Genomic DNA, 27,861 nt, shown 5'->3' with positions numbered 1-27,861 from the left:
CTCGAACTCGACTCGAGGACTCACGTAGAGCCTGCACGAGGAGTTTCGTGAAGAGTCGTCGTGGGGAGCATCGGTCGACTCGTGGACTCGGAGCTCTGCTCGAGGAATGAATTCATCTCGAGGAGACATGTGAAGAGTCGGCACGAGGAGTATCAGTCGACTCGTGGACTCGAACTCGACTCGAGGACTCACGTAGAGCCTGCACGAGGAGTTTCGTGAAGAGTCGTCGTGAGGAGTATCGGTCGACTCGCGGACTCGAAGCTCGACTCGAGGAATGAACTCATCTCGAGGAGACATGTGAAGAGTCGGCACGAGGAGTATCAGTCGACTCGTGGACTCGAACTCGACTCGAGGACTCGCGTAGAGCCTGCACGAGGAGTTTCGTGAAGAGTCAGCGCGAGGAGTATCGGTCGACTCGCGGACTCGAAGCTCGACTCGAGGAAAGAACTCATCTCCAGGAGGCATGTGAAGAGTCGGCACGAAGAGTATCAGTCGACTCGTGGACTCGAACTCGACTCGAGGACTCGCGTAGAGCCTGCACGAGGAGTTTCATGAATAGTCAGCGCGAGGAGTATCGGTCGACTCGCGGACTCGAAGCTCGACTCGAGGAATGAACTCATCTCGAGGAGACATGTGAGGAGTCGGCACGAGGAGTATCAGTCGACTCATGGACTCGAACTCGACTCGAGGACTCGCGTAGAGCCTGCACGAGGAGTTTCGGAAGAGTCAGCGCGAGGAGTATCGGTCGACTCGCGGACTCGAAGCTCGACTCGAGGAAAGAACTCATCTCGAGGAGGCATGTGAAGAGTCGGCACGAAGAGTATCAGTCGACTCGTGGACTCGAACTCGACTCGAGGACTCGCGTAGAGCCTGCACGAGGAGTTTCGTGAATAGTCAGCGCGAGGAGTATCGGTCGACTCGCGGACTCGAAGCTCGACTCGAGGAATGAACTCATCTCGAGGAGACATGTGAGGAGTCGGCACGAGGAGTATCAGTCGACTCGTGGACTCGAACTCGACTCGAGGACTCGTGTAGAGCCTGCACGAGGAGTTTCGTGAAGAGTCAGCGCGAGGAGTATCGGTCGACTCGCGGACTCGAAGCTCGACTCGAGGAAAGAACTCATCTCGAGGAGGCATGTGAAGAGTCGGCACGAAGAGTATCAGTCGACTCGTGGACTCGAACTCGACTCGAGGACTCGCGTAGAGCCTGCACGAGGAGTTTCGTGAAGAGTCAGCGCGAGGAGTATCGGTCGACTCGCGGACTCGAAGCTCGACTCGAGGAATGAACTCATCTCGAGGAGACATGTGAAGAGTCGGCATGAGGAGTATCAGACGACTCGCGGACTCAAACTCGACTCGAGGACTCATGTAGAGCCTGCACGAGGAGTTTCGTGGAGAGTCAGCGCGAGGAGTATCGGTCAACTCGCGGACTCGAAGCTCGACTCGAGGAATGAACTCATCTCGAGGAGACATGTGAAGAGTCGGCACGAGGAGTATCAGTCGACTTGTGGACTCGAACTCGACTCGAGGACTCGCGTAGAGCCTGCACGAGGAGTTTCGTGGAGAGTCATCGCGAGGAGTATCGGTCGACTCGCGGACTCGAAGCTCGACTCGAGGAATGAACTCATCTCGAGAAGACATGTGAAGAGTTGGCACGAGGAGTATCAGTCGACTCGTGGACTCGAACTCGACTCGAGGACTCGCGTAGAGCTTGCACGAGGAGTTTCGTGAAGAGTCAGCGCGAGGAGTATCGGTCGACTCGCGGACTCGAAGCTCGACTCGAGGAATGAACTCATCTCGAGGAGACATGTGAAGAGTCGGCGCGAGGAGTATCAGTCGACTCGCGGACTCGAAGCTCGACTCGAGGAATGAACTCATCTCGAGGAGACATGTGAAGAGTCGGCACGAGGAGTATCAGTCGACTCGCGGACTCGAACTCGACTCTAGGACTCATGTAGAGCCTGCACGAGGAGTTTCGTGAGAAGTCTTTCTTTGGGGCCTCCGGCCTAACCATCGGCCCCTCGAGACCTTATTATTATATTTTCTTTTTGAGTTGTTGTTGAGTTGTTTTTTATTGAGCATTGATCCCTGTTAGCCTCCCGAGTTTCTTGCGTTTGTGAGACGAAGGCCAAGAAACTCTTGTGTTGGAGGTACACAATAGTGCGTGTCAAAAAGTTGTCATGCGTAGAATGACTCTTTATTGCAATAAAGGGGGTTGTTATAGGTAGTCATGGCACTTGGCCTTCTTTTGAGAAAAAAGAAAATTACAATTTTGAAATAAAAGCGATCACGAAGCCGATCGAGTTCGGGCGTGAGCCTAATGGCGGAAGCCGTGGTAGTCGTCACGGCGAGTGGTGGGCGCTTGTCTCTCTTTGGGACCTCCGGCCTAACCATCGGCCCCTTGAGACGCCTCATTCCATCTGACGAGTCGGGCGCTCGGTCGGGGTTGTCACCTTTCCAACGGATGCGACGAATTCCTTGAGGTCCCCACCTCGAATCAGGGAGTCAGTTTGCTTCCTGAGTTGGTAGCATTCAGTGGTTGCGTGTCCGTGAGCTTGGTGATAGTTGCAGAACCTACTTCGATCTCGCTTCGCGGGGTCCTTTGTGAGTGGAGCGGGGCTTCCCAGCTCATCGCGGCGTAAGCTCAGGATCCGGCTGGGCGTTGTGTTGAGCGGGACGAAGGATTGCTTCGGGGCTGGAGAAGGGTGGTCGTTAGGGACTTGACCCTTCCGGCGCCTTTTCCTTCGTGACCCGGGATCAACGCCAGGTATCACAAGCGTGGCTGCACGCTTCTGGTTGGGTGCTCGATCAATGTTGGGTGGTCGCTGCCCCAAGACGATTGCGGGCTCGCGTTGAGCGTCGAGTTTTTCTCTCAAGTCGAACTCGTGATCTTCTCTTTGAGAGCTGAGGCGGTCTCTCAAGTCTCCGTAGGCCGTACCTATCACCCTTGCTAAGGGCGTGTCACTCATGCGATGCCCTTGGCGGAGGCTGCGACCATCGACGTTGTCACCTTCACAAGGGTTTTGGACGCGGATGGTGAGCTTGGAGCGTCCCTTTCGGGACCTCGAGACTGAGCGTCCTCGGGTATTGCGCGAGCTTTGATGCCTTGACGTGGTTGCCCGAGGGTGTCCCCTCGAGGGCGCGTGCGCGTGCTCATCAGAAAGTTGACGTCTCGGCGCGGTCGCTCGAGGGTGTCCCCTTGGAAGCGTGCGCGTGCGTCCCTTTTCGTGAACAGCGTGGTCGAGGTTGGTCTCGTGGTTGACGTCGTCGACGTCGTTGGAGTCGAGGAGGTCGGCGATGAGCGCGCTGGTGACGCCGGGGCGGTTTAGGAGCTCGGCGAGCCTTCGAGCCGTGTCCGCTCGGACTGCGGCCTCGGGGTCATTCGCCGGGTCTCGGGGCTGGCTCTTGTTATCACGAGGTTGCCCTTCGAGATCGCGCGCAGAGCTTTGGAGGCCGTGCCTCGAGCTAGTCGCTCGGGCGCCCACGGAGGTGGCAGGCCCATGACTCATCTCTCGAGAGTCGTAGGTGTAGTGATGGAGGAATGGAAGGGAGAGCGCCGAGGTCCCCTCCTTCTAGCGCCAAAATGTTATCGCTGATTTTTGGACAACTATTTAGGAGCCCAGAGTGGTTAGACCCAAGGCCGGACCAAGTGGTCTCACTCCGGCTCGAGCGTGTCAGACTTGGTGTCCCAAGTCGTCCCTTAGCTGTGGATGAAGCTCACCTTGTCTCGATACCTGAAAAGCAAGAAAGAGATTGTGAACTACAAAGGGGAAACAGGGGGGGTGCCCCTGTTTACCTCTCCGACGCTCAACATTAGTGGGATTGAGGCGGAGTATAGAGGTTTTAGGGGTGGTGAGAGGCCAAAGATGAGCGAAACGAGCGAAGTACGAGTTCGGCAGCAATTCGGGACTCAAAAATGGATTGAGGTGGTTTGTAGAGGGTTTAGTGTTTAGAGGTCGAGACTTGAGAGAAACGAGCGAGGTACGAGTTTGACAACGTTTCAGTACTAAAATTCGGATTACCTGGGTCAAGGGAGAGACCCTCATATTTATAGGCGGCCAAGGGGTGTTTGGGGAACCCCTTCGCCGAGCGCCGGCCTTGGAGAGCTGGTCTTGGAGGAGGGCCGACCTTGGAGTGCCGGCCTTGGAGGAGGACCGGCCTTGGAGTGCCGGCCTTGGAGGAGGGCCGGCCTTGGAGTGCCGGCCTTGGAGGAGGGCCGGCCTCGGAGTGCCGGCCTTGGAGGAGGGGCGGCCTTGGAGTGCCGGCCTTGGAGGAGGGCCGGCCTTGAAGGAGTGCCGGCCTTGGAGGAGTGCTGGCCTTGGAGGAGTGCCGGCCTTGGAGGAGTGCCGGCCTTGGACGTGGCCGGCTGACCTTTCGGCCGGCCATGGGCCGGCTGAGCATATGGCCAGCCATTGGCCGGCTGAGCATATGGCCGGCCACTGGCCGACTGACCTTTGGGCCGGCGACAGGCCGGTCAAGCATATGGCCGGCCGCTGGCCGGCTGACCCTTGGCCCGGCCATTGGTTTGGGCAAGGTTTCGGCGCTCGAGGCCTTGCACCGGTCGCGTGGGTCGAAGTGATGCCTTAGTCCCCGTCGGTCCGAGACGGACCGACAACAACAACCTCCTAAAATGTTCCGGTACACTTGATTATTTTTCGCACTTTAAAAGGACCGAACTTTAATTATTTCTTTTTCTTTGCGCTGGAGTAAAATCCGCAGTACAAGTGACCTAAATTTATTGATTCTTAAATCAAATTAAAGCTCTGTATGTCTTCTGTCCAATGCCACCGGTTTCAGGTCAAAAGGACATCGGAGCCGCCAGTTATGGCGATTTTACTCCGAGGTGCGCGGCTGTTCCGAAAGTCTAGTTTTTTTAGAATTCCGGATTTTCAGGCCCACAACCATGTGTTATAGAACTCTAATGAGAAAAATTTCTTGAGAAATTTTTTTTTTTTCATAAGATTATAAACATGATGTGTAAGATTAAAATGTTTTGATTTTTGAAATTCTAATTGAAATTGAATTTTTACAAAACTAGTTTGAATCTTGAAAAACCGTTTTCGTTTTCAAACTTGAAAAATTTTGTCAACCAAATCAAATAAGTTTTCAAAATGTTTTCAAAACTATATCTATATCACATATGTTCAAAATCTATATGCTCTTGAAATTTTGAGTGGGAGATATCTTTGTAGACAAGCCGAAAAATAAAAAGATGTGTAATCTCAAACTTTCAAGTGTTCGAGTGAGTTGAAATTCACACTTCCCTCATGCACTTTCCCGAAATAGAAAATAGGAAAAGATCCGAGTATGTCCCTTGTGCCTTTATGCACTAACACTGCTCTGAACATGAAGATCTAGGATTCTCTTCTAGTTGTCCGCTCTGTCGCTCTCTAACTAGGAAATCTGTTTCCGAACTTATAAGAGTCGATGAACCAACTCCAAAAACTAAGTGGGAGGGTTATATTTGTTGTTTGTAACCCACGATCCCCAACACTAATGAAAGAAGCAATTAACGTGGGACTAAGAGCCGCTCTTGCGACCCTCTCTTAAATGGGAGTACTCCAAGGCGTTTTTGCTTCGATCATTCCTCAATGAGCTACATCCGAGAGTGAGACGATGACGACAAGGCCTCCCCTTGGGGGATTGTTTTTCAAAGTTGATCTTTTGGACTAAGTGGTTGGTTGCACACTTAGGCTCAATCCCTAGTAATCCTCCCTTGAGACTCTGCGAAAGGATGTGAGTGATCAAATCAATTTAAAAGGTGGCTAGTCAAAATTGATGTATTGACATCTTGGCTAAGCATTAATGATGTGTCATTTACTTATAAATGGAGATTTTTTTGCGGCCTTCTCTTGAGGGAGTAAATTATCATTTGGTTTATAACACCTTTGGATTTTATCAAGTCTTAAACAAACTTAAATCCTAAACCAAAGACTAATCATTAACTTATTTCAACTTTTTTAAGCAACATGTCTCTCAACCATCTCTCAATCATCCTTTCCTCGAACAAACTCGAAAACAAAATAGATTCGAAACATAACCTCGACATAATACATACCGTTAACAAGCACAAATGGGTACTCACCACCCCTTGTCCTCCTCTGACGAATGATAATTCGACTCAAGAGGGCAAAGATGTTGTCAATGGTGCCCACAAGAAGAGTAGTAGTGTCTATTTATGTGCATTTGATGTCATATAGTCTTACGAAGACTCTTGCTTGTAATTGCTTATTCATTAGTAAAAAGTTGAAACGTTCATTCAATCTTCCTTGTCTGAAGCTTTATGATAAAACCCTAGTCTTTTAGTCCATAAACAAACCTAACAACTTACGAAGAGACAAATGTAGATTTGCATGAACAAACTCTTCGTAGTTTGCTTAAAACGATTTATTCGCAATCTTAGGGTCAAAGGACTATTGACCTCAGTATGATTGTTAGAAGAATCTATGATGTCTGGTTATGAGCCATTGATAGTTGGGGACTCTATAGTTCTTCTAGGTATCTTCCGAAGGTACTGAATTGACCAGTGCACTTCTAGAGACAATATAAGAACAAACCATTTAACCTCTTATGTCTCGAAGTCACTATGTATGAATTGCATCATGCTTACCTTAATCCTGAAATGAGACATGCCATTTCACACCTTAGTATTCTCATTTGAGAAAGTCAAAGTTCGGACTCACTATGTGATTCCGAACAAGGCCTATTGGTGAAGTACTAAGTTGTGAGTCTGTCATGAGTAACTTTGTGAAGTTCTCATAGATATGGAATTCATGTACAAGATTGCTGAAATGCAATGTATGTCACCTCATGCTTTGTTCCTTGGAGTGTGAATAAATGAACTGGCCAGTGTCCAAATTGAGTCCTGACTCTTTTGGATGAAACAATGTGACTTGTTAGCTCCTCGTCAATACATTGTTTCTAACTTATTCACAAGCGACAAAGGAGTTGAGGAAATAACAGCTAGAAGGGTAAAATGGTAATTTAGTAAATCCCGACTAGCTGATGACATTCATGAAGGGTAAACATAGATAATATTCAGTGGATCCGCTCATCATAATTAGGTCGAATTCTTGAGTAGAAAATAAATTCATTTGAACCGAGAGATTTTCAGTGTCAGCTCTTTAGTGGAGTCAGTTGGCATTAAGCTAAACTTGGAAAAGGTTTGTGAACTTTTGAGTCCAAGTGTTTAGCTCAAGCTTTGTTCATTTGGGTCCATGAGGTCACTGTCACGAATCACATCGATAGGAATAGTTAAACTGGAAGCTAAGTCAAAACAAGAACGAAAATTGTCAAAAGGGTATTTTTGTCTTTTGAGACATAAGGATGAAATGGATGTCAATAAATTTTGACAAGTTCATTTGATGACTTAATGTCACTCGGCCATAATATGATTATTGGGCCTTGTGAATTAATTTCATTTCATAAGAATTTTATTGAAAATTCTTAATGGGCTTTTCTTATGTTGTCATGAACAAGTGAAGAAAATTCTAGAAGCCCTTCTAGAAGGTCATAGGCGCCCAAATACCCAAGAGAAAGAGAGTTCCTTTTGTGCATTAATGTATGAAGATACTTGCCAAAAGAAAAAGAGGAAACAAATTTCCTCTAAGAGGCATAAGGGATTTCGGCCAAACAAGCTTGGAGAGAGCAAAGAATAAAAGAGGAAACAAATCCAAGGTGTCATTAAGGCACATGTTGGCCGTGTGACTTGGATGGGAATGGGCAATAAAGATTGCTCATAAAGGCTTGGAAAATAAGAGGAAATTACTTCTTTCCAAGGCCAACCCTTCTCCTATAAATAGGACCCTCATTCCTCTCATTCTATTCATTCCACATAAGTTAGAGATTGAGAGCTTCTCTCTCTAGACCTTGTGGTGGCCGAAAATCCTCTCTCTCTCTCTCTCTAGTTTATTTTCGATTATTTCTTGTCTTGGCACCTAGGTCCTCACTCGACCTAGTGTTTAGCTCTGCGACTTCGAGACTCGTTCTCAAGTCGTAGTGTTTAAAAGTGCCCACTCACTGATTCCTTCTTTTCGAGTGATTTAGTGATAGAAACTTTCGTGGTTGCTCGAGTTGCCGAGGAAAGAAAGAGAGACGTGCTGCGAGGGGAGACGAGCGTTGCAACTTTCCAAAAGCTTCTACAAGGTTCAAGCTTCAAGAAAGGTTAGTAACTTTTATAGCTCATATTAGTTTTTATTTACATGCACATGCTCTTGTCTAGGTTAGTAAAAACTAGTTTTACTTAAAAAGAAAATTTTTAAAATTCCGCCGCTTAACGAAGCGTTAAACTTTTTCTCAAACCCTAGATCGATTCCAACAAATGGTATCAGAGCTATGGTCAAAGGAATGCATGTGCATGTTTTTAAATTATGAGCTTGAAAATCGTTTTCGAAAGTTTACTAATTTTGTGACAAGTTAGAATTGTAATCTTAGATTTTTTTTAATTTATTGCTCTTGTCTCTAAATTAAAAACCATGTTGATTTTCTATGAGTTTGGGATGATGTTAAAACACATTAGAATCAGTTCTAAAAGTTTTTAATTTTTTATATTGAAAAACGTGTTTTAAAGGTTTGAGAATTTTCGAGTAATTTTTGTGACTAGTTTTATTTTCTTGCTAGTTTCGTTTATTTACTTGAATCGTTTTATGCATGTTGTTATTTCTTTTATTCTATGTTATTACCCTGCTAATAAAACACAAATAAAAGCTTTAAACAACATCTTAAAACGTTCCGTTACACTCGATTCTTTTTCGCACCTAAAAGGACGAAGCTTTAATTTATTTCTTTTTCTTCGAGCTGGAATGTAAACCCGCATTAAAAGCGGCATAACTCTCTGCTCAGAAATCGAAATTTAATGATTCTTGACTCAAATTAAAGCTCTGTCTGTCCTCTGTCCAATGCCACCGGTTTCGGCTGAAAAGGACATCGGAGCCGCCAGATATGGCGATTTTACTCCGAGGTGCGCGGCTGTCTGAAACTCCAGTTTTTTAGAAATCCGGATTTTCAAACCCCACTACCATGAGTTATAGAACTCTAATGAGAAAACTTTCTTGAGCAAAAATGTTTTTCATATGATTATAAACATGATGTGTAAGATTAAAATGTTTTGATTTTTGAAAGTTTAATTGAAATTGAATTTTTACAAAACTAGTTTGAATTTTGAAAAACCGTTTTCACTTTCAAACTTGAAAATATTTTGTCATCCAAATCAAATAAGTTTTTCAAAATGTTTTCAAAACTATATCTATATCACATATGTTCAAAATCTATATGCTCTTGAAATTTTGAGTGGGAGGTCTCTTTGTAGACAAAACCGAAAAATAAAAGGATGTGTAATCTCAAACTTTCAAGTGTTCGAGTGAGTTGAAGTTCACACTTCCCTCACGCACTTTCCCGAAATAGAAAATAGGAAAAGATCGAGTATGTCCCTTGTGCCTTTATGCACTAATACTGCTCTGAACATGTCGATCTAGGATTCTCTTCTAGTTGTCCGCTCTGTCGCTCTCTAACTAGGAAATCTGTTTCCGAACTTAAAAGAGTCGATGAACCAACTCCAAAAACTAAGTGGGAGGGTTATACTCGTTGTTTGTAACCCGCGATCCCCAACACTAATGAAAGATGCAATAACGTGGGACTAAGAGCCGCTCTTGCGACCCTCACTTAAATGTGAGTACTCCAAGGCGTTATTGCTTCGATCATTGCTCAATGAGCTACGTCCGAGAGTGATGCAATGATGGCAAGGCCTCCCCTTGGGGGATTGTTTTTCAAAGCTGATCTTTTGGACTAAGTGGTTGGTTGCACACTTAGGCTCAATCCCTAGTATCCTTCCTTAAGGCTCTGCGAAAGGATATGAGTGATCAAACCAATTTACAAGGTGGCTAGTCAAAATGATGTACTGACATCTTGGCTTAGCATTAATGATGTGTCATTTACTTATAAAAGGAGATTTTTTGCGGCCTTCTCTTGAGGGAGTAAATTATCGTTTGGTTTATAACACCTTTGGATTTTACAAAAGTCTTAATAAAACTTAAATCCTAAACCAAAGACTAATCATAAACTTGTTTCAACTTATATAGGCAATATGTCTCTCAACCCTCTCTCAACAATTCTTTCCTCAAATAAACTCGAAAACAAAAACTACGTTGATTCGAAACGTAACCTCGACATAATACCTACCGTTAACAAGCACAAATGGGTACTCACCACCCCGTTTCCTCCTCTGACGAATGATGATTCAACTCAAGAGGACAATGACGCCTTAGCGGCCTGGCTTCGATCCGATGAGATTGTGAGGTGCTATATCTTGGCATCTATGAACAATATGCTGAAAGAGCAACATCGTGACATCGAGACTGCCGCTGACATGCTCTACAATCTCCTTGAGATGTTTGGAGGGCAAAGGCGTCAAACAAGGCTACAAGCAGTCCGACAGTTTATGAACTGTCGCATGAAGGCTAGGACTCCTGTTAGGGACCATATGATGCTGATCATTAGTTACCTAAATGAAGTGGAAATCCTAGGATCCGAGATTGATGGGAAGAATATCATAGATATGATCTTAGAAACTCTCCCCGAGTCTCTTGATACCTTCATGCTGAACTACTCCATTACAAAGCTAAAGTACACTGTTACCGAGCTTATGAAGGAGCTTCACACTGCTGTAGGTCTCAATAAGAGAAAGAGGAATCAAGGAGAGGCACATGCTACTGAGAAAAAAGCCTCCGCCTCTGGAACTAAGAAGAGACCTCATAAGGCCGATAAAAAGAACTGTCCTGCCAATCTCAAAGCAAAGGAACATAGTATTGTACTAGTTACTGAAGCATGCTTAGTAGCTGATAATGTATCAATGTGGATTCTTGACTCCGCTGCTACTAACCATATTTGTTGTTCCTTGAATGGTTTCAAGAAAACCAAAAGCTTAGAGGAAGGCGAGTTCTGTTTCAAATGGGGTGATGGGAGCCTGGTGTCTGCAAAGGCTGTGGGATCCGTGACGCTGTCTTTTGAAGACCGCACTTTAAACTTGAATAATGTTTATTTTGTTCCTACCTTTGGGAAGAACTTAATATCCGTTGCTCGTCTTTTCGAGCAAGATTATTGTTTAAAATACATAAAGAATGGAATTCGTATTTCGTTTCCTGATAATTCTTTTGTCACTGAAGGATGTATGAAGAATGCTCTTTTCTACATCTATCCCACTCAACCTTCTCTTTTAGACACCAAAATAGATAATGATCTAATTAGGGAGCCAAAGAGGATCAAACTTTCTGAATCCTCCGATCTAACAAAATCAACATACCTCTGGCACTTGAGACTTGGTCATATCAGTCTAGATAGGATTAAGAGACTTGTGAGGGATGGTCCACTCCAAGCCTCTGCAATAGGTTCACTACCTACTTGTGAATCCTGCATAGAAGGAAAAATGACTAAGCGACCTTTCTCCGATAAGGGTCGAAGAGCCACTGAGTTGATGGAACTAATACATTCTGATGTATGTGGACCGCTCAACCAACAGGCACGTGGAGGATACGAATACTTCGTTACCTTCACTGATGATTACTCAAGATATGGGTTTGTCTATTTGCTCAAACACAAATTCGAGACCTTTAACGTATTTAAGGTGTTTAGGGCTTTAGTGGAAAAGCAAACTGGCAAAGTGATCAAAACACTTCGATCTGATCGAGGTGGTGAGTATATGTCTGGAGAGTTCGATGACTTTCTTAAAGAAGAAGGTATCGCTTCTCAGCTTACCGCACCTGGGACACCTCAACAAAATGGAGTATCAGAGAGAAGAAACCGAACTCTTATGGAGATGGTTAGATCAATGATGAGTCACTCATCACTTCCTCTTTCCTTTTGGGGATATGCCCTCGAAACAGCCACTTATATTCTGAACCAAGTTCCGTCCAAAATGGTTCCTGGTACTCCTTATGAACGATGGACTGGTCGTAAACTAAATCTGGGTCACATCCAAATTTTGGGTTGCCCTTCACACGTGCTAAGACAAAAGACTAGCAAGTTGGCTAGTAGGTCAGAATTGTGCTTGTTTGTGGGATATCCAAAGGAAACCAAGGGTTTCATCTTCTATAGTCCCGAGGACGATAAGACTTTCGTTAGCACGAATGCTCGTTTCCTTGAGGAGGACTTTATGAAAGATGCAAAACCTAGAAGCAAAATTGTGCTTGAAGAAAAGTTGGGTGAGGAAGTTTCTACCTCATCTGTAAGAACTATTCTTACTCCAACTGAAACACAATCTAACTCATCAGAATCTCGTCAAGTAGTACTTAGACGTAGTGGGAGGGCTACTCAAAAGCCTGACAGGTACATGTCTTATGGAGACTCTTTTGTAGCCGTCTCCGACATGGATGACCCTGTTTCCTATAGCCAAGCGATGGCTTGTTCTGAATCAAACCTTTGGCTTGACGCCATGAAAGTTGAAATGCACTCGATGTATGTCAACAATGTCTGGAAACTTGTAGACCTTCCTGAAGGGATTAAACCCGTAGGGTGTAAGTGGATATACAAGAAGAAAAGGGGTCTTGATGGGAACGTCGAGACGTTCAAAGCACGACTTGTGGCGAAGGGTTATACCCGACAAGAAGGGATTGACTATGAAGAAACCTTCTCGCCAGTCGCGATGCTTAAATCCATCCGCATACTCCTATCCATAGCTGCAGCTCTCGACTATGAGATCTGGCAAATGGATGTCAAGACAGCCTTTCTGAATGGCAATCTTGAAGAGCGCATTTACATGGCTCAACCAGACGGTTTCGTGGATAAAGGTCAAGAGACCAAGGTTTATGAGTTGCTTAAGTCCATTTATGGACTAAAGCAAGCATCTAGGTCATGGAATATTAGATTCGATGAAACTGTAAAGAGCTTTGGCTTTGAACAGTCAATAGATGAGCCTTGTGTTTACAAGTTAATACACGAAGGCAAAGTTGTGTTTCTTGTACTATATGTCGATGATATACTACTCATTGGTAATGACGTGGGTAAATTATCTGAGGTTAAGGTCTGGTTAGCAAAGCAATTCAATATGAAGGATCTAGGAGAAGCCGCGTACATTCTGGGGATCCAAATCTTTCGAGATAGGAAAAACCGGACTCTGTCGCTCTCTCAAGCATCTTATATTGATAAGGTGATGGATCGCTTCTTGATGCAAGACTCCAAGAAGGGCCAAACACCCTTTAGGCATGGAGTTTCACTCTCTAAGGACCAGTCTCCCAAGACTGCACAAGAGATTGAAGACATGAGGAAAATTCCTTACGCCTCTGCCGTAGGAAGCCTCATGTATACCATGCTTTGCACTAGACCTGACATCTGTTTCGCCGTTGGCGTAGTTAGTCGTTTCCAATCCAACCCTGGACCCGAGCACTGGATTGCTGCTAAGCATGTTCTTAAGTATCTTCGAAGAACTAGGAACTTGATGCTTACATACTCAGGTACTGACCTGACTATGACGGGATATACCGATTCCGATTTTCAAGCGGATAAGGATTCCAGGAAATCCACTTCGGGATCTGTGTTCATCCTTAATGGTGGAGCTGTTGTGTGGAGAAGTATTAAGCAATCTTGCATTGCTGACTCCACAATGGAAGCAGAATATGTGGCTGCTTGTGAAGCATCCAAAGAGGCTATATGGCTTAGAAAATTCCTTAAGTATTTGGAAGTTGTTCCAAACGTCGACGAGCCCATGACCCTTTATTGTGATAATAGTGGGGCTTTCGCTAACTCAAAGGAACCTAGAAGCCATAAGCGCTCTAAACATATTTAGAGGAAATACCATTTGATTCGAGAGATCACGCAACGCGGAGACGTGGAAATGAAGTAGATCTCTGGCAGATCCATTCACCAAGGCCCTAGCGAACATGGTCTTCGACCAACTTCGAGAGGGATTAAGCATGTAGGACTACTCACATCTTCTTTGAGTCAAGTGGGAGTTTGTTGTCAATGGTGCCCACAAGAAGAGTAGTAGTGTCTATTTATGTGCATTTGATGTCATATAGTCTTACGAAGACTCTTGCTTGTAATTGCTTATTCATTAGTAAAAAGTTGAAACGTTCATTCAATCTTCCTTGTCTGAAGCTTTATGATAAAACCCTAGTCTTTTAGTCCATAAACAAACCTAACAACTTACGAAGAGACAAATGTAGATTTGCATGAACAAACTCTTCGTAGTTTGCTTAAAACGATTTATTCGCAATCTTAGGGTCAAAGGACTATTGACCTCAGTATGATTGTTAGAAGAATCTATGATGTCTGGTTATGAGGCATTGATAGTTGGGGACTCTATAGTTCTTCTAGGTATCTTCCGAAGGTACTGAATTGACCAGTGCACTTCTAGAGACAATATAAGAACAAACCATTTAACCTCTTATGTCTCGAAGTCACTATGTATGAATTGCATCATGCTTACCTTAATCCTGAAATGAGACATGCCATTTCACACCTTAGTATTCTCATTTGAGAAAGTCAAAGTTCGGACTCACTATGTGATTCCGAACAAGGCCTATTGGTGAAGTACTAAGTTGTGAGTCTGTCATGAGTAACTTTGTGAAGTTCTCATAGATATGGAATTCATGTACAAGATTGCTGAAATGCAATGTATGTCACCTCATGCTTTGTTCCTTGGAGTGTGAATAAATGAACTGGCCAGTGTCCAAATTGAGTCCTGACTCTTTTGGATGAAACAATGTGACTTGTTAGCTCCTCGTCAATACATTGTTTCTAACTTATTCACAAGCGACAAAGGAGTTGAGGAAATAACAGCTAGAAGGGTAAAATGGTAATTTAGTAAATCCCGACTAGCTGATGACATTCATGAAGGGTAAACATAGATAATATTCAGTGGATCCGCTCATCATAATTAGGTCGAATTCTTGAGTAGAAAATAAATTCATTTGAACCGAGAGATTTTCAGTGTCAGCTCTTTAGTGGAGTCAGTTGGCATTAAGCTAAACTTGGAAAAGGTTTGTGAACTTTTGAGTCCAAGTGTTTAGCTCAAGCTTTGTTCATTTGGGTCCACGAGGTCACTGTCACGAATCACATCGATAGGAATAGTTAAACTGGAAGCTAAGTCAAAACAAGAACGAAAATTGTCAAAAGGGTATTTTTGTCTTTTGAGACATAAGGATGAAATGGATGTCAATAAATTTTGACAAGTTCATTTGATGACTTAATGTCACTCGGCCATAATATGATTATTGGGCCTTGTGAATTAATTTCATTTCATAAGAATTTTATTGAAAATTCTTAATGGGCTTTTCTTATGTTGTCATGAACAAGTGAAGAAAATTCTAGAAGCCCTTCTAGAAGGTCATAGGCGCCCAAATACCCAAGAGAAAGAGAGTTCCTTTTGTGCATTAATGTATGAAGATACTTGCCAAAAGAAAAAGAGGAAACAAATTTCCTCTAAGAGGCATAAGGGATTTCGGCCAAACAAGCTTGGAGAGAGCAAAGAATAAAAGAGGAAACAAATCCAAGGTGTCATTAAGGCACATGTTGGCCGTGTGACTTGGATGGGAATGGGCAATAAAGATTGCTCATAAAGGCTTGGAAAATAAGAGGAAATTACTTCTTTCCAAGGCCAACCCTTCTCCTATAAATAGGACCCTCATTCGTCTCATTCTATTCATTCCACATAAGTTAGAGATTGAGAGCTTCTCTCTCTAGACCTTGTGGTGGCCGAAAATCCTCTCTCTCTCTCTCTCTAGTTTATTTTCGATTATTTCTTGTCTTGGCACCTAGGTCCTCACTCGACCTAGTGTTTAGCTCTGCGACTTCGAGACTCGTTCTCAAGTCGTAGTGTTTAAAAGTGCCCACTCACTGATTCCTTCTTTTCGAGTGATTTAGTGATAGAAACTTTCGTGGTTGCTCGAGTTGCCGAGGAAAGAAAGAGAGACGTGCTGCGAGGGGAGACGAGCGTTGCAACTTTCCAAAAGCTTCTACAAGGTTCAAGCTTCAAGAAAGGTTAGTAACTTTTATAGCTCATATTAGTTTTTATTTACATGCACATGCTCTTGTCTAGGTTAGTAAAAACTAGTTTTACTTAAAGAGAAAATTTTTAAAATTCCGCCGCTTAACGTAGCGTTAAACTTTTTCTCAAACCCTAGATCGATTCCAACAAAAGACGCCTTAGCGGCCTGGCTTGAATCCGATGAGATTGCGAGATGCTATATCTTAGCATCGATGAACAATGAGTTCCAAAAACAACATCGTGACATCGAGACTGCCGCTGACATGCTCTACAATCTCCTTAAGATGTTTGGAGGGCAAAGGCGTCAAATAAGGCAACAAGCAGTCCGACAGTTTATGAACTGTCGCATGAAGGCTAGGACTCCTGTCAGGGACCATACGATGATGATCGTTAGTTACCTGAATGAGATGGAAATCCTAGAATCCTAGATTAACGAGGAAATCAAAATAGATATGATCTTGGAAACCCTCCCCGAATCTTTTGATACCTTCAAGTGGAATTACTCCATGAATAAGCTATACTACATTGTTACCGAGCTTGTGAAGGAGCCTCACACTGCTGAAGGTCTGACTAAGAGAAAGAGAAATCAAGGAGAGCCACGTGCTACTGAGCACAAAGCCTCCACCTCTGGATCTAAGAATAAACCTCAAAAGGCCGAGAAAAAGAATTGTCCTGCCTATGTCAAAGCAAAGGAACATAGTATTGTACTAATTACCGAAGAATGCTGAGTAGCTGATAATGTATCAATGTGGATTCTTGACTCCGCTGCTACTAACCATATTTGCTGTTCCTTGACTGGTTTCAAGAAAACCAAAAGCTTAGACGAAGGCGAGTTCTGTTTCGAATGGGGTGATGGGAGCCTGGTGTCTGCGAAGGCTGTGGGATCCGTGACGCGGCCTTTTGAACACCGCACTTTAAACTTGAAAAATGTTTATTTTGTTCCTACCATTGGGAAGAACTTAATATCTGTTGCTCGTCTTCTTGAGCAAGATTATTGTTTAAAGTTCATTAAGAATGGAATTCGTATTTCGTTTCCTGATAATTCTTTTGTCACTAATGCATGTATGAAGAATGCTCTTTTTTACATTTATCTCACTCAACCTTCCATTTTAGACACCGAAATAGATAACAATCTAATTAGGGAGCCACAGAGGATCAAACTTTCTGAATCCTCCGATCTAACAAAATCAACATACCTATGGCACTTAAGACTTGGTCATATCAGTCTAGATAGGATTAAGATACTTGTGAGGGACGGTCCACTCCAAGCCTCTGCAATAGGTTCACTACCTACTTGTGAATCCTGTATAGAAGGAAAAATGACTAAGCGACCTTTCTCCGATAAGGGTCGAAGAGCCACTGAGTTGCTGGAACTAGTACATTCTGATGTATGTGGTTCGCTCAGCCAACATGCACATGGAGGATACGAATACTTCGTTACCTTCACCGATGATTACTCGCGATATGGTTTTTTCTATTTGCTCAAACACAAATCCGAGACCTTTAACGTATTTAAGGTCTTTAGGGCTTTAGTGGAAAAGAAAATTGGCAAAGTGATCAAAACACTTCGATCTGATCGAGGTGGTGAGTATATGTCAGGAGAGTTCGATGACTTTCTTAAAGAAGAAGGAATCGCGTCTTAGCTTACCTCACATGGCACACCTCAACAAAATGGAGTGTCAAAGAGAAGAAACCGAACTCTTATGGAGATGGTTAGATCAATGATGAGTTACTCATCACTCCCTCTTTCCTTTTAGGGATATGCCCTCGAAACAGCCGCCTATATGCTGAACCAAGTTCTGTTCAAAACGGTTCCTGGTACTCCTTATGAACGATGGACTTGCCGAAAAGTGAATCTTGGTCGCATAAAAATTTTGAGTTGCCCCGCAAACGTGCTAAGGCAAAAGACTAGCAAGTTGGCTAGTATGTCAGAATTGTGTCGGTTCGTTGGATATCCGAAGGAAACCAAAGGTTTTACCTTCTATAGTCCCGAGGACGAATGCTCGTTTCCTCGAGGAGGACTTTATGAAGGATGCAAAACCTAGAAGCAAAATTGTGCTTGAAGAAAAGTTGGGTGAGGAAGCTTCTACCTCATTTGTAAGAACTGTTCTTACCCCAACTGAAACACAACCTAACTCTTCAGAATCTCGTCAAGTAGTACTTCGACGTAGTGGGAGGGCTACTCAAAAGCCTGACTGGTACATGTCTTATGGAGACTCTCTCGTAGCCGTCTCGGACATGGATGATCTTGTTTCCTATAGCCAAGCGATGGCTTGTTCTGAATCAAACCTTTGGCTTGACGCCATGAAAGTTGAGATGCACTCGATGTTTGTCAACAAAGTCTGGAAACTTGTAGACCTTTCTGAAGGGATTAAACTCGTAGGGTGTAAGTGGATATACAAGAATAAAAAGGGTTCTGATGGGAACGTCGAGACGTTCAAAGCACGACTAATGGCGAAGGGTTATACCCAACAAGAAGGGATTGACTATGAAGAAACCTTCTCGCCAGTCGCGATGGTTAAATCCATCCACATACTCCTATCCATAGCTGCAGCTCTCGACTATGACATCTGGCAAATGAATGTCAAGGCAGCCTTCCTGAATGGCAATCTTGACGAGCGCATTTACATGGCTCAGCCAGACGGTTTCATGGAAGAAGGTCAAGAGACCAAGGTTCGTGAGTTGCTTAAGTCCATTTATGGATTAAAGCAAGCATCTAGGTCATGGAATATTAGATTCGATGAAACTGTAAAGAGCTTCGGCTTTGAACAGTCAATAGATGAGCCTTGTTTTGACAAGTTTACACACGAAGGCAAAGTTGTGTTTCTGGTACTATATGTCGATGATATACTACTCATTGGTAATGACGTGGGTAAGTTATCTGAGGTTAAGGTGTGGCTGGCAAAGCAATTCGATATGAAGGATCTAGGAGAAGCCGCGTACATTCTGGGGATCCAAATCTTTCGAGATAGGAAAAACCGTACCATGTCGCTCTCTCAAGCATGTTATATTGATAAGGTAATGGATCGCTTCTCGATGCAAGACTCCAAGAAGGGACAAACACCCTTTAGGCATGGAGTTTCACTCTCTAAGGACCAGTCTCCCAAGATTGCACAAGAGATTGAAGACATGAGGAAAATTCCTTACGCCTCTGCCGTAGGAAGCCTCATGTATGCTATGCTTTGCACTAGACCTGACATCTGTTTCGCCGTTGGCGTAGTTAGCCGTTTCCAATCCAACCCTGGACCCGAGCACTGGATTGCTGTTAAGCATGTTCTCAAGTATCTTCGAAGAACTAGGAACTTGATGCTTACATACTCAGGTACTGACCTGACTATGACGGGATATACCGACTCCGATTTTCAAGCGGATAAGGATTCCAGGAAATCCACTTCAGGATCTGTGTTCATCCTTAATGGTGGAGTTGTTGTGTGGAGAAGTATTAAGCAATCTTGCATTGCTGACTGTTGTCGGTCGTTTTCAGAAAACCCGAGACGCCAAGAAGACACGCCATTCAAAGGGCCGATGGTCAGGCCGGAGGTCCTAAAGAGCGGCGAGCCTTCTCTCACGAGTCGACTGACAAGTCCTCGTGCCAAATCCTCATGCCCCTCGAGTCGAGCCCCGAGTCGTTCCTCGAGTCGAGCCTTGGGTTGTTCCTCGAGTCGAGCCTCGGGTCGGCCTCCTCGAGTCGAGCTTCACTCCTCGAGTCGAGCCTCGAGTCGCTCCTCGAATCGAGTCACTCTCGCCAAGTAGAAACCTTCATATTTCATGTGGCAAGAATGGTATTCGAAGGCCCGCAAGAGCCCGACGAGGCGGGCCATGCGCCGCGCGCGCAGCCGCGCCGGCCAACCAAGCACAGCAGCCCGCGCGCCGCGCCAGACAGGCCGCGCGCCGCGCCAAGAAGACCGCGCGCCGCGCGATGACACGCCCGCGCCGCACATCCAGCGCCGCACATCGCGCGCCGCGCCTGGTGACCCGCGCGCCGCGCCCCCTGCGCCGCGCGCCGCGCGTTGTGCGCCGCGCGCGCCGTGCGCCTCCACTTGATGCCACATGCGTTCCTAGTCCCACATGGACGAAAAAGAAGCCTTCTAAGGCCCCCAAACACCTATAAATACCCCCTCCCATTGAGGGGAAAGCCATCCCATTCTTTCTCAAGGAACTTGAGACTTCTCTCCGCTTCTCTAGATGCCATCCTTGGCCTGAAGCGGATTCTCCACGATTTCTCGCTCTCGGAGATTCTGAAGCGCTTTCCGGGGACTCCTGAGTGCCGCCTCTCTTGATCGAGCGATTAATCTTGAGCCCACGAGTGCTCTAACGGTTTTCTACTGAAAATCGCCTACGCGTCTAGCCCCCTAGACGCGTCCGCCATTTCTAACAAGAAATCGCCTACGCGTCCGGCATTTCCGACTAGGAATCGCCTACGCGTCCGGAATCTCCGCCACAACAAGGAACTCTTGACTTAGAGTCTTCCACGTCTCCAAAGGAGAGAAAACACACATTCTCTCTCGCGCACGCGATCTCCGAAGTCCTGAGGACGCCGCCGAGGACTCCTCGCGCCCCGTTTCCTTCGTCGAGTACGCCTCTCCACCAAGGCTCCGCGCCTCATACTGCGTCCTACACGCTTGAACTACGTTCTGACCTGATCCCACACACGGGTACGTAGGCAGCCGACACCCAAGGCACGGTCACTCATCCTCCTCACCCCTTACCTCTCCCGAGAGGCGGGTTGATCGGAGAGAACCCTAACTCGAGACTATCGAGTTCACACTCTTGGCCCGGGTGCGATCACTTGGTCCGGCCTTGGATCGAACCGCCCGAGGTTTTAAATAGTTGTTCATTTTCGTGTGACAACATTTTGGCGCTAGAAGGAGGGGGCTTCCCGACCTATTCAGCCCGAAATCCCTTCTGTTCATCTTCTTCTTTTCTTCTGCGAACTCAACCTTCTCGAACTTGAGAAACGATGAGTAACCAACCACCTGTACGTTCTGAGGGCGTGAACAACCCCGAAAACGTCGCTGGGACCAAGAAATACTTCTTGCGCTCCCGAGCTCATGGTGACGAAGAGTCGCTCCACGAAGAGAGCTCGACCCGCTCACCATCTCCATCTCCTGATAGCAGGGACAACCGCATCATGGAGCTGGAGGAGAGTATCCGCCAACTAAAGGCGAAGAACGCGAGGTACCACAGCCGACTGGCTGCGAAGCGACCCGCGCATGACACAATAACCCTCAACAGGGATCCTCAGAACCTCAACGAGGAAAGCCGTGACCGCGACCCTAATTACGAGGGTACTGGCGATTCGGAGGGTATCGAGACTTCTCTCACGAAGGACGGGGAACCCCCCGCCGTGTTTGAAGCCGGTCCTTCGAATCCCCTACCCCGGAAAGGCGACGCACCGGCTGCTTCTCAAGAGGGAAACTCCCGACGCTCGGCCTTTGACCGACTAGGTCAAAGGGAGAATGTTACGGAGAGTCAGGGCACGCGGAGAGCGCGCCGTCGCAGACGAAGCCCGCGTCTCCGTATGTCCAGCCCTGATCTTAGGGACCATCTCACTGCTCAGCACATCGAGCGTGGCGATGACCTAAGAGAGCGACTAAGCTCTCGGCCAAACGTCCCCGTAGCAGCCCCAACTAACGGGAACCGCCGCACGGGTCAAGGGTCAAATGAAAGACGACCGGTGACTCCTCCCGAACAGGGAGTTACTCCGACTATCGGTCTCGATGTGATCACAATGATCCACAATCTTCGAAATGAAGTACGAGATCTCCGACAACACGGAATAGGCGGAAGTGCCTATGGGGTTGTTGAGGAGAAGTCCTCGCCTTTCACGGCTCAGATATTGGCCGAGGTATGTACGGGAAATTTCAAACTCCCGAACCTCGCTCCATATAATGGAAAAGCAGATCCTGCTTACCACATCCAGCACTATGAAACCTGGATGACGATGCAGGGTGTCACTCCCGGCGCTATGTGCCAAGCTTTTAGTCTTACCCTCGCCGGACCTGGCTTCGAGTGGTTCAAGAACTTAAGGCCGGGAAGCATCCGCTCGTTCAAAGACCTGAAGGACATGTTCCTAGCACGGTTCGCTACGTCTATGGTCCAAAAGAAGACCAAGATGTACCTGTGGTCAATCAGGCAAGAGGATGGCGAGTCTCTTAGACGATACCTCGCTCGATTCACTGAAGAATCGAATAAGGTCGACCGCTTTGACGACAAAGACGCAATCACCGCCATCACTGAAGGCTTGCGCACAAGTGACTTCCTTAAGTCCATCGTCGGCCGTGTCCCTTCTACCATGGCCGAGTTAATGACTCGAGCGAAGACCTTCATGGGAGTCGAAGATTACCTCGATGGTCGCAAGGGCAATGATCAAAGCCCTCACCACCGAGACGAGCCTAGCAACGAGCAAGGAAACTCCCGTAAAAGGCGAAACAGAGGAGGTCAGACTTTTAATAGACGACCTCCGATGCCCCAGAAGCCGCGACTTGCGGAAGACTTTAAGGGCTACTCGTCGTTCACACCGTCGAACACAACGCCGGAGCAAATCCTAGCTTTAGCGCGTGACAAGTTCACTCCCCCGGCTCCAATGAACAAAGATCCCGCGACTCGCGATAGATCTAAATATTGCGAGTTCCATCAGGAATACGGTCACTTGACCTCTGAATGCTATAGTCTTAAAAGGCAGATCGAGGCATTGATCCAACGGGGTGAGCTAAAAGAGTTCGTGTTACGCATGATTAGCGCTGCGGGCCCCACCTCGAACAGACCACAGTCTGGCAGGGGAGGAGGAACAGCCGCTTCTGCCGACCGAACCACGGCTACTGCCAATGCCAATCCACAACTCCACGTTGTGACCACCATATTGGGAGGTCCACAAGATGGAGATTCGGCCCGACAACGGAAAAAATTCCTAAAGGCCGTGGCTCAAGAAGACGCTGCTATGCACGTCAACCTCACGTATGAAGAACCTCCGTCCGTGCCTCACGAGACGATGCATTTCACCAACAAGAGGCCAAGCGAGTTGTGCATCCGCACAATGACGCAATTGTGCTCAAAGCCCAAGTAGCTAATAACTTGGTGAAAAGAGTTCTCATCGACAACGGCAGTGTTGCAGACATAATTTTCAAGTCCACCCTAGAGCGCATGAAGCTCGGGGGGCTACGCCCAACTCCGACCCAAACGCCTCTATTCGGGTTCACTGGGAAGAGAGTCATGACTAAAGGCGTCATCGATCTGCCGGTCACCTTCGGAACTCCCGGAGGCATTGAAGTCGTTCACATGGTCCCATTCCTAGTGGTCGACCAAGAGTCCCCCTACAACGTAATCGTTGGGCGACCCACGTTGAACCGGCTAAGGGCAATCACTTCAACATACCACCTACTGGTGAAGTTCCCTACCAAGGATGGAATCGACATCATGGTTGGAGATCAATCCCAAGGCAGAATATGCTACATCTAGGGAATCGATGGAAAGACCGCTAAAAAGACAGTTAACACGATCTCTCAGCTCAGAGATAGCGTCGAGTCGACCAAGGTCCTCCGCGAAGTCCATAAAGACATCTGCATGACACCCAAGTGCAAGGTAACGGCGTCCTCATCAGGGACCCCACACGGTCTACCAGGTCATACATGGACGAGACACCGATCTATCGCCTGTGGAATGCGGAACACTGGAAGAGAGTACTACCACTAGCCAGCGCTCCCCCCCATTTTATTTCTTTGCTTTCTAAACATTCAATAAGGCCTACGAGCCAACGTTTTAGGATTTTAAATTTTTTGCAATATTAATAAAGTTCGATGTTTTTCTTTTAAAATCCACTTTATCAAAGATTTTTAATCATCAGGATTACACTTGTAAACCCAAAACTCGGGGGGCTAGTGCCATAGGCAATGGTAAGTACGCTCAAAATTCTCTAGAAAGTACGCTCCACAAAAAGAAAGCACGCTCCATCAAAGCAAAACACCCGAACACAAAACGGGAACAAGCGTGCACGTAAGACGCCTCCGTGGCGCGCCATAAGCCATCCCCGAGATGCAGGCTAAAGACGCCCCCGCGGCGCGCCCAAGAGACATCCCCGAGATGCAGGCTAAAGACGCCCCCGCGGCGCGCCCAAGAGACATCCCCGAGATGCAGGCTAAAGACGCCCCCGCGGCGCGCCCAAGAGACATCCCCGAGATGTAGGCTAAAGACGCCTTCGCTGCGCGCCATAAGCCATCCCCGAGATGCAGGCTAAAGACGCCCCCGCGGCGCGCCCAAGAGACATCCCCGAGATGCAGGCTAAAGACGCCCCTGCGGCGCGCCCAAGACACATCCCCGAGATGCAGGCTAAAGACGCCCCCGCGGCGCGCCCAAGAGACATCCCCGAGATGCAGGCTAAAGACGCCCCCGCGGCGCGCCCAAGAGACATCCCCGCGATGCGGGCTAAAGACGCCCCCGTGGCGCGCCCAAGAGACATCCCAGAGATGCAGGCTAAAGACGCCCCCGCGGCGCGCCCGAGAGACATCCCAGAGATGCAGGCTAAAGACGCCCCCGCGGCGCGCCCAAGAGACATCCCCGAGATGCAGGCTAAAGACGCCCCAGCGGCGCGCCCAAGAGACATCCCCGAGATGCAGGCTAAAGACGCCTCCGCGGCGCGCCCAAGAGACATCCCCGAGATGCAGGCTAAAGCCGTCCCTCGCGACGCACCAAAGACGCCTACATGGCGCACGTAAGACGCGTAAAGGCGCAGCCCGTAAGACGCCTACATGGCGCAACCTAAGACGCCTACATGGCGCACGTAAGACGCGTAAAGGCGCAGCCTGTAAGACGCCTACATGGCGCAACCTAAGACGCCTACATGGCGCAACCTAAGACGCCTACATGGCGCACGTAAGACGCGTAAAGGCGCAGCCCGTAAGACGCCTACATTGCGCAACCTAAGACGCCTACATGGCGCACTTAAGACGCCTACATGGCGCACGTAAGACGCCTACATGGCGCAACCTAAGACGCCTACATGGCGCACTTAAGACGCCTACATTGCGCAGCCTAAGACAGCTAAACGACGCACAAAACCGTCTCTCACAACGCGCTCTGAGTCGCCACGAGGTGTTGCATATGATGACTAAATCGCAACGCACCTGAACCGCCGTACGAGGCGCAGTTCATGCCATCTTCGCCATCGCCAACTAAACACGATCACCGTGGGAGAATCCCCGTTCCATGCGAGTTAATTGAAGCTGCTCGCAAAAACTCGCGAGCCCCGCCTCTGAGCAAGAACCTCGCTCAGCCTGAACTAGCTAAGACTTCGCTCCTCGAGTCGAGTCATTCTCCTCGAGTCAAGCTTCGCTCCTTGAGTCGAGTCATTCCCCTTGAGTCGAGCCTCGTTCCCCGAGTTGAGTCACTCTCCTCGAGTCGAGCCTTGCTCCTCAAATCGAACCATTCTCCTCGAGTCGAACTTCGCTCCTCGAGTTGAGCCATTCTCCTCGAGTCGAGCTCTGCTCCTCGAGACGAGACATCCTCCTCGAGTCGAGCTTCGCTCCTCGAGTTGAGCCATTCTCCTCGAGTCGAGCTCTGCTCCTCGAGACGAGTCATCCTCCTCGAGTCGAGCTTCGCTCCTTGAGTTGAGCCATTCTCCTTGAGTCGAGCATCGCTCCTTAAAGTCGAGCCGCTCTCCTTGAATCGAGCATTGCTCCTCTAGTCAGGACATCCTCCTCAAGTCGAGTCACGCCCTCCTCGAGTCGAGCCATGCTCCTCGAGTCGAGTCACTCTCCTCGAGTCATCCCCCTCGAGTCGAGCATCACCCCTCTCATCAAGTCATTCTCCCCGAGTTGAGTCTTGCTCCTCGAATTGAGTCATACACCTCGAGTCGAGCATCGCTCCTCGAGTAGAGTCATATTCCTTAATGTCCAGCCAGTCTCCTTGAGTCGAGTCTAGCCCCTCGAGTTGAGACTTGAGTCGGCTCCCCGAGTCGAGCCTAGCCCCTCGAGTTGAGACTCGAGTCGGCTCCCCGAGTTGAGCTTCGCTCCTTGAGTTGAGACTTGATTCAGTCTCCTCAAGTCGAGCTTCGCTCCTCGAGTCGAGCCTTGAGTCAGTCTCCTCGAGTCGAGCTTCGCTCCTCGAATCGAGCCTTGAGTCAGTCTCCTCGAGTCGAGTCCCACTCCTCGAACAAACGCCTGGAGCGACCTGAAGAACAGGTCAGCCAAGGTAGAGACCCGCGCTCGCGCCTGGGGAATAAGGGCCGATCTTCCGAACGCAGACGAAGAAGCGTCACCAAGGCGGGAATGGCGGATGCCCCGTGAGGCCGACTTATGCTTGATGCGTGGTCAAACTTTTAGCGCTTATCCCCGAGCAGTCGAAGCTCTCCGGTGCGGCAGAGCCTTCCGCCAGGTGCCGCTCCGTCTTCTCGAAGCATCAACCCGCAGCATCAACCTCCGTCTTCGAGACCTCGGAATGAGCACGCCTTTGCAAAATGCAAAAGTGCAGTCGCCTTCCAAGCTGGCCGAGACGGAAGCCATGATCTTCCCCTAATAGGTCACGATTACACAATCGTCACCCTGCTAGTCACCATCGAGTCCCATGGACTCCGGATTGATGATATTATCAAACAAAACGCCATCGAAGGTTAACTCGGGCGTAACATTGCCAAAAGATCAATAAGCCGCGACGCGCCGGCACACCTCTACACAAATGCACGCCCCACTTGTGCATGCATATCCCATTTGCTCCGGGCTAGAGCGACGAACGCAAGCGCGTTCGCCTCGCCCACGTTGAGCTACGCCTCCTATCCGCTTGGATCTTCCCCCACGTGTACATCACACACTCGTGTCGAGAGAGACGGAAAAGCGAGAGAGAGCACTAGCAATTGCGAGAGTATTCTTTATAATCACAAAGGCTTCGCAACAGTGAAGCTCTGGAAAGTCTATTTTCCTCAAACGCCCGGCGGAAACAACTAAGAGTTCACCGCCCGGGGCCTCCCGAGCAATGAACTTGGGGGGCTAATGTTGTCGGTCGTTTTCAGAAAACCCGAGACGCCAAGAAGACACGCCATTCAAAGGGCCGATGGTCAGGCCGGAGGTCCTAAAGAGCGGCGAGCCTTCTCTCACGAGTCGACTGACAAGTCCTCGTGCCAAATCCTCATGCCCCTCGAGTCGAGCCCCGAGTCGTTCCTCGAGTCGAGCCTTGGGTTGTTCCTCGAGTCGAGCCTCGGGTCGGCCTCCTCGAGTCGAGCTTCACTCCTCGAGTCGAGCCTCGAGTCGCTCCTCGAATCGAGTCACTCTCGCCAAGTAGAAACCTTCATATTTCATGTGGCAAGAATGGTATTCGAAGGCCCGCAAGAGCCCGACGAGGCGGGCCATGCGCCGCGCGCGCAGCCGCGCCGGCCAACCAAGCACAGCAGCCCGCGCGCCGCGCCAGACAGGCCGCGCGCCGCGCCAAGCAGACCGCGCGCCGCGCCTGGTGACCCGCGCGCCGCGCCCCCTGCGCCGCGCGCCGCGCATTGTGCGCCGCGCGCGCCGTGCGCCTCCACTTGATGCCACATGCGTTCCTAGTCCCACATGGACGAAAAAGAAGCCTTCTAAGGCCCCCAAACACCTATAAATACTCCCTCCCATTGAGGGGAAAGCCACCCCATTCTTTCTCAAGGAACTTGAGACTTCTCTCCGCTTCTCTAGATGCCATCCTTGGCCTGAAGCGGATTCTCCACGATTTCTCGCTCTCGGAGATTCTGAAGCGCTTTTCCGGGGACTCCTGAGTGCCGCCTCTCTTGATCGAGCGATTAATCTTGAGCCCACGAGTGCTCTAACGGTTTTCTACTGAAAATCGCCTACGCGTCTAGCCCCCTAGACGCGTCCGCCATTTCTAACAAGAAATCGCCTACGCGTCCGCCATTTCTAACAAGAAATCGCC

Source organism: Urtica dioica, chromosome 3, assembly GCF_054948205.1.
Source record: "Urtica dioica subsp. dioica isolate 48M chromosome 3, U.dioica_male_clone48M_v1_H2, whole genome shotgun sequence".
Taxonomy (NCBI): Eukaryota; Viridiplantae; Streptophyta; class Magnoliopsida; order Rosales; family Urticaceae; genus Urtica; species Urtica dioica.
This window is presented reverse-complemented; position numbering follows the sequence as displayed.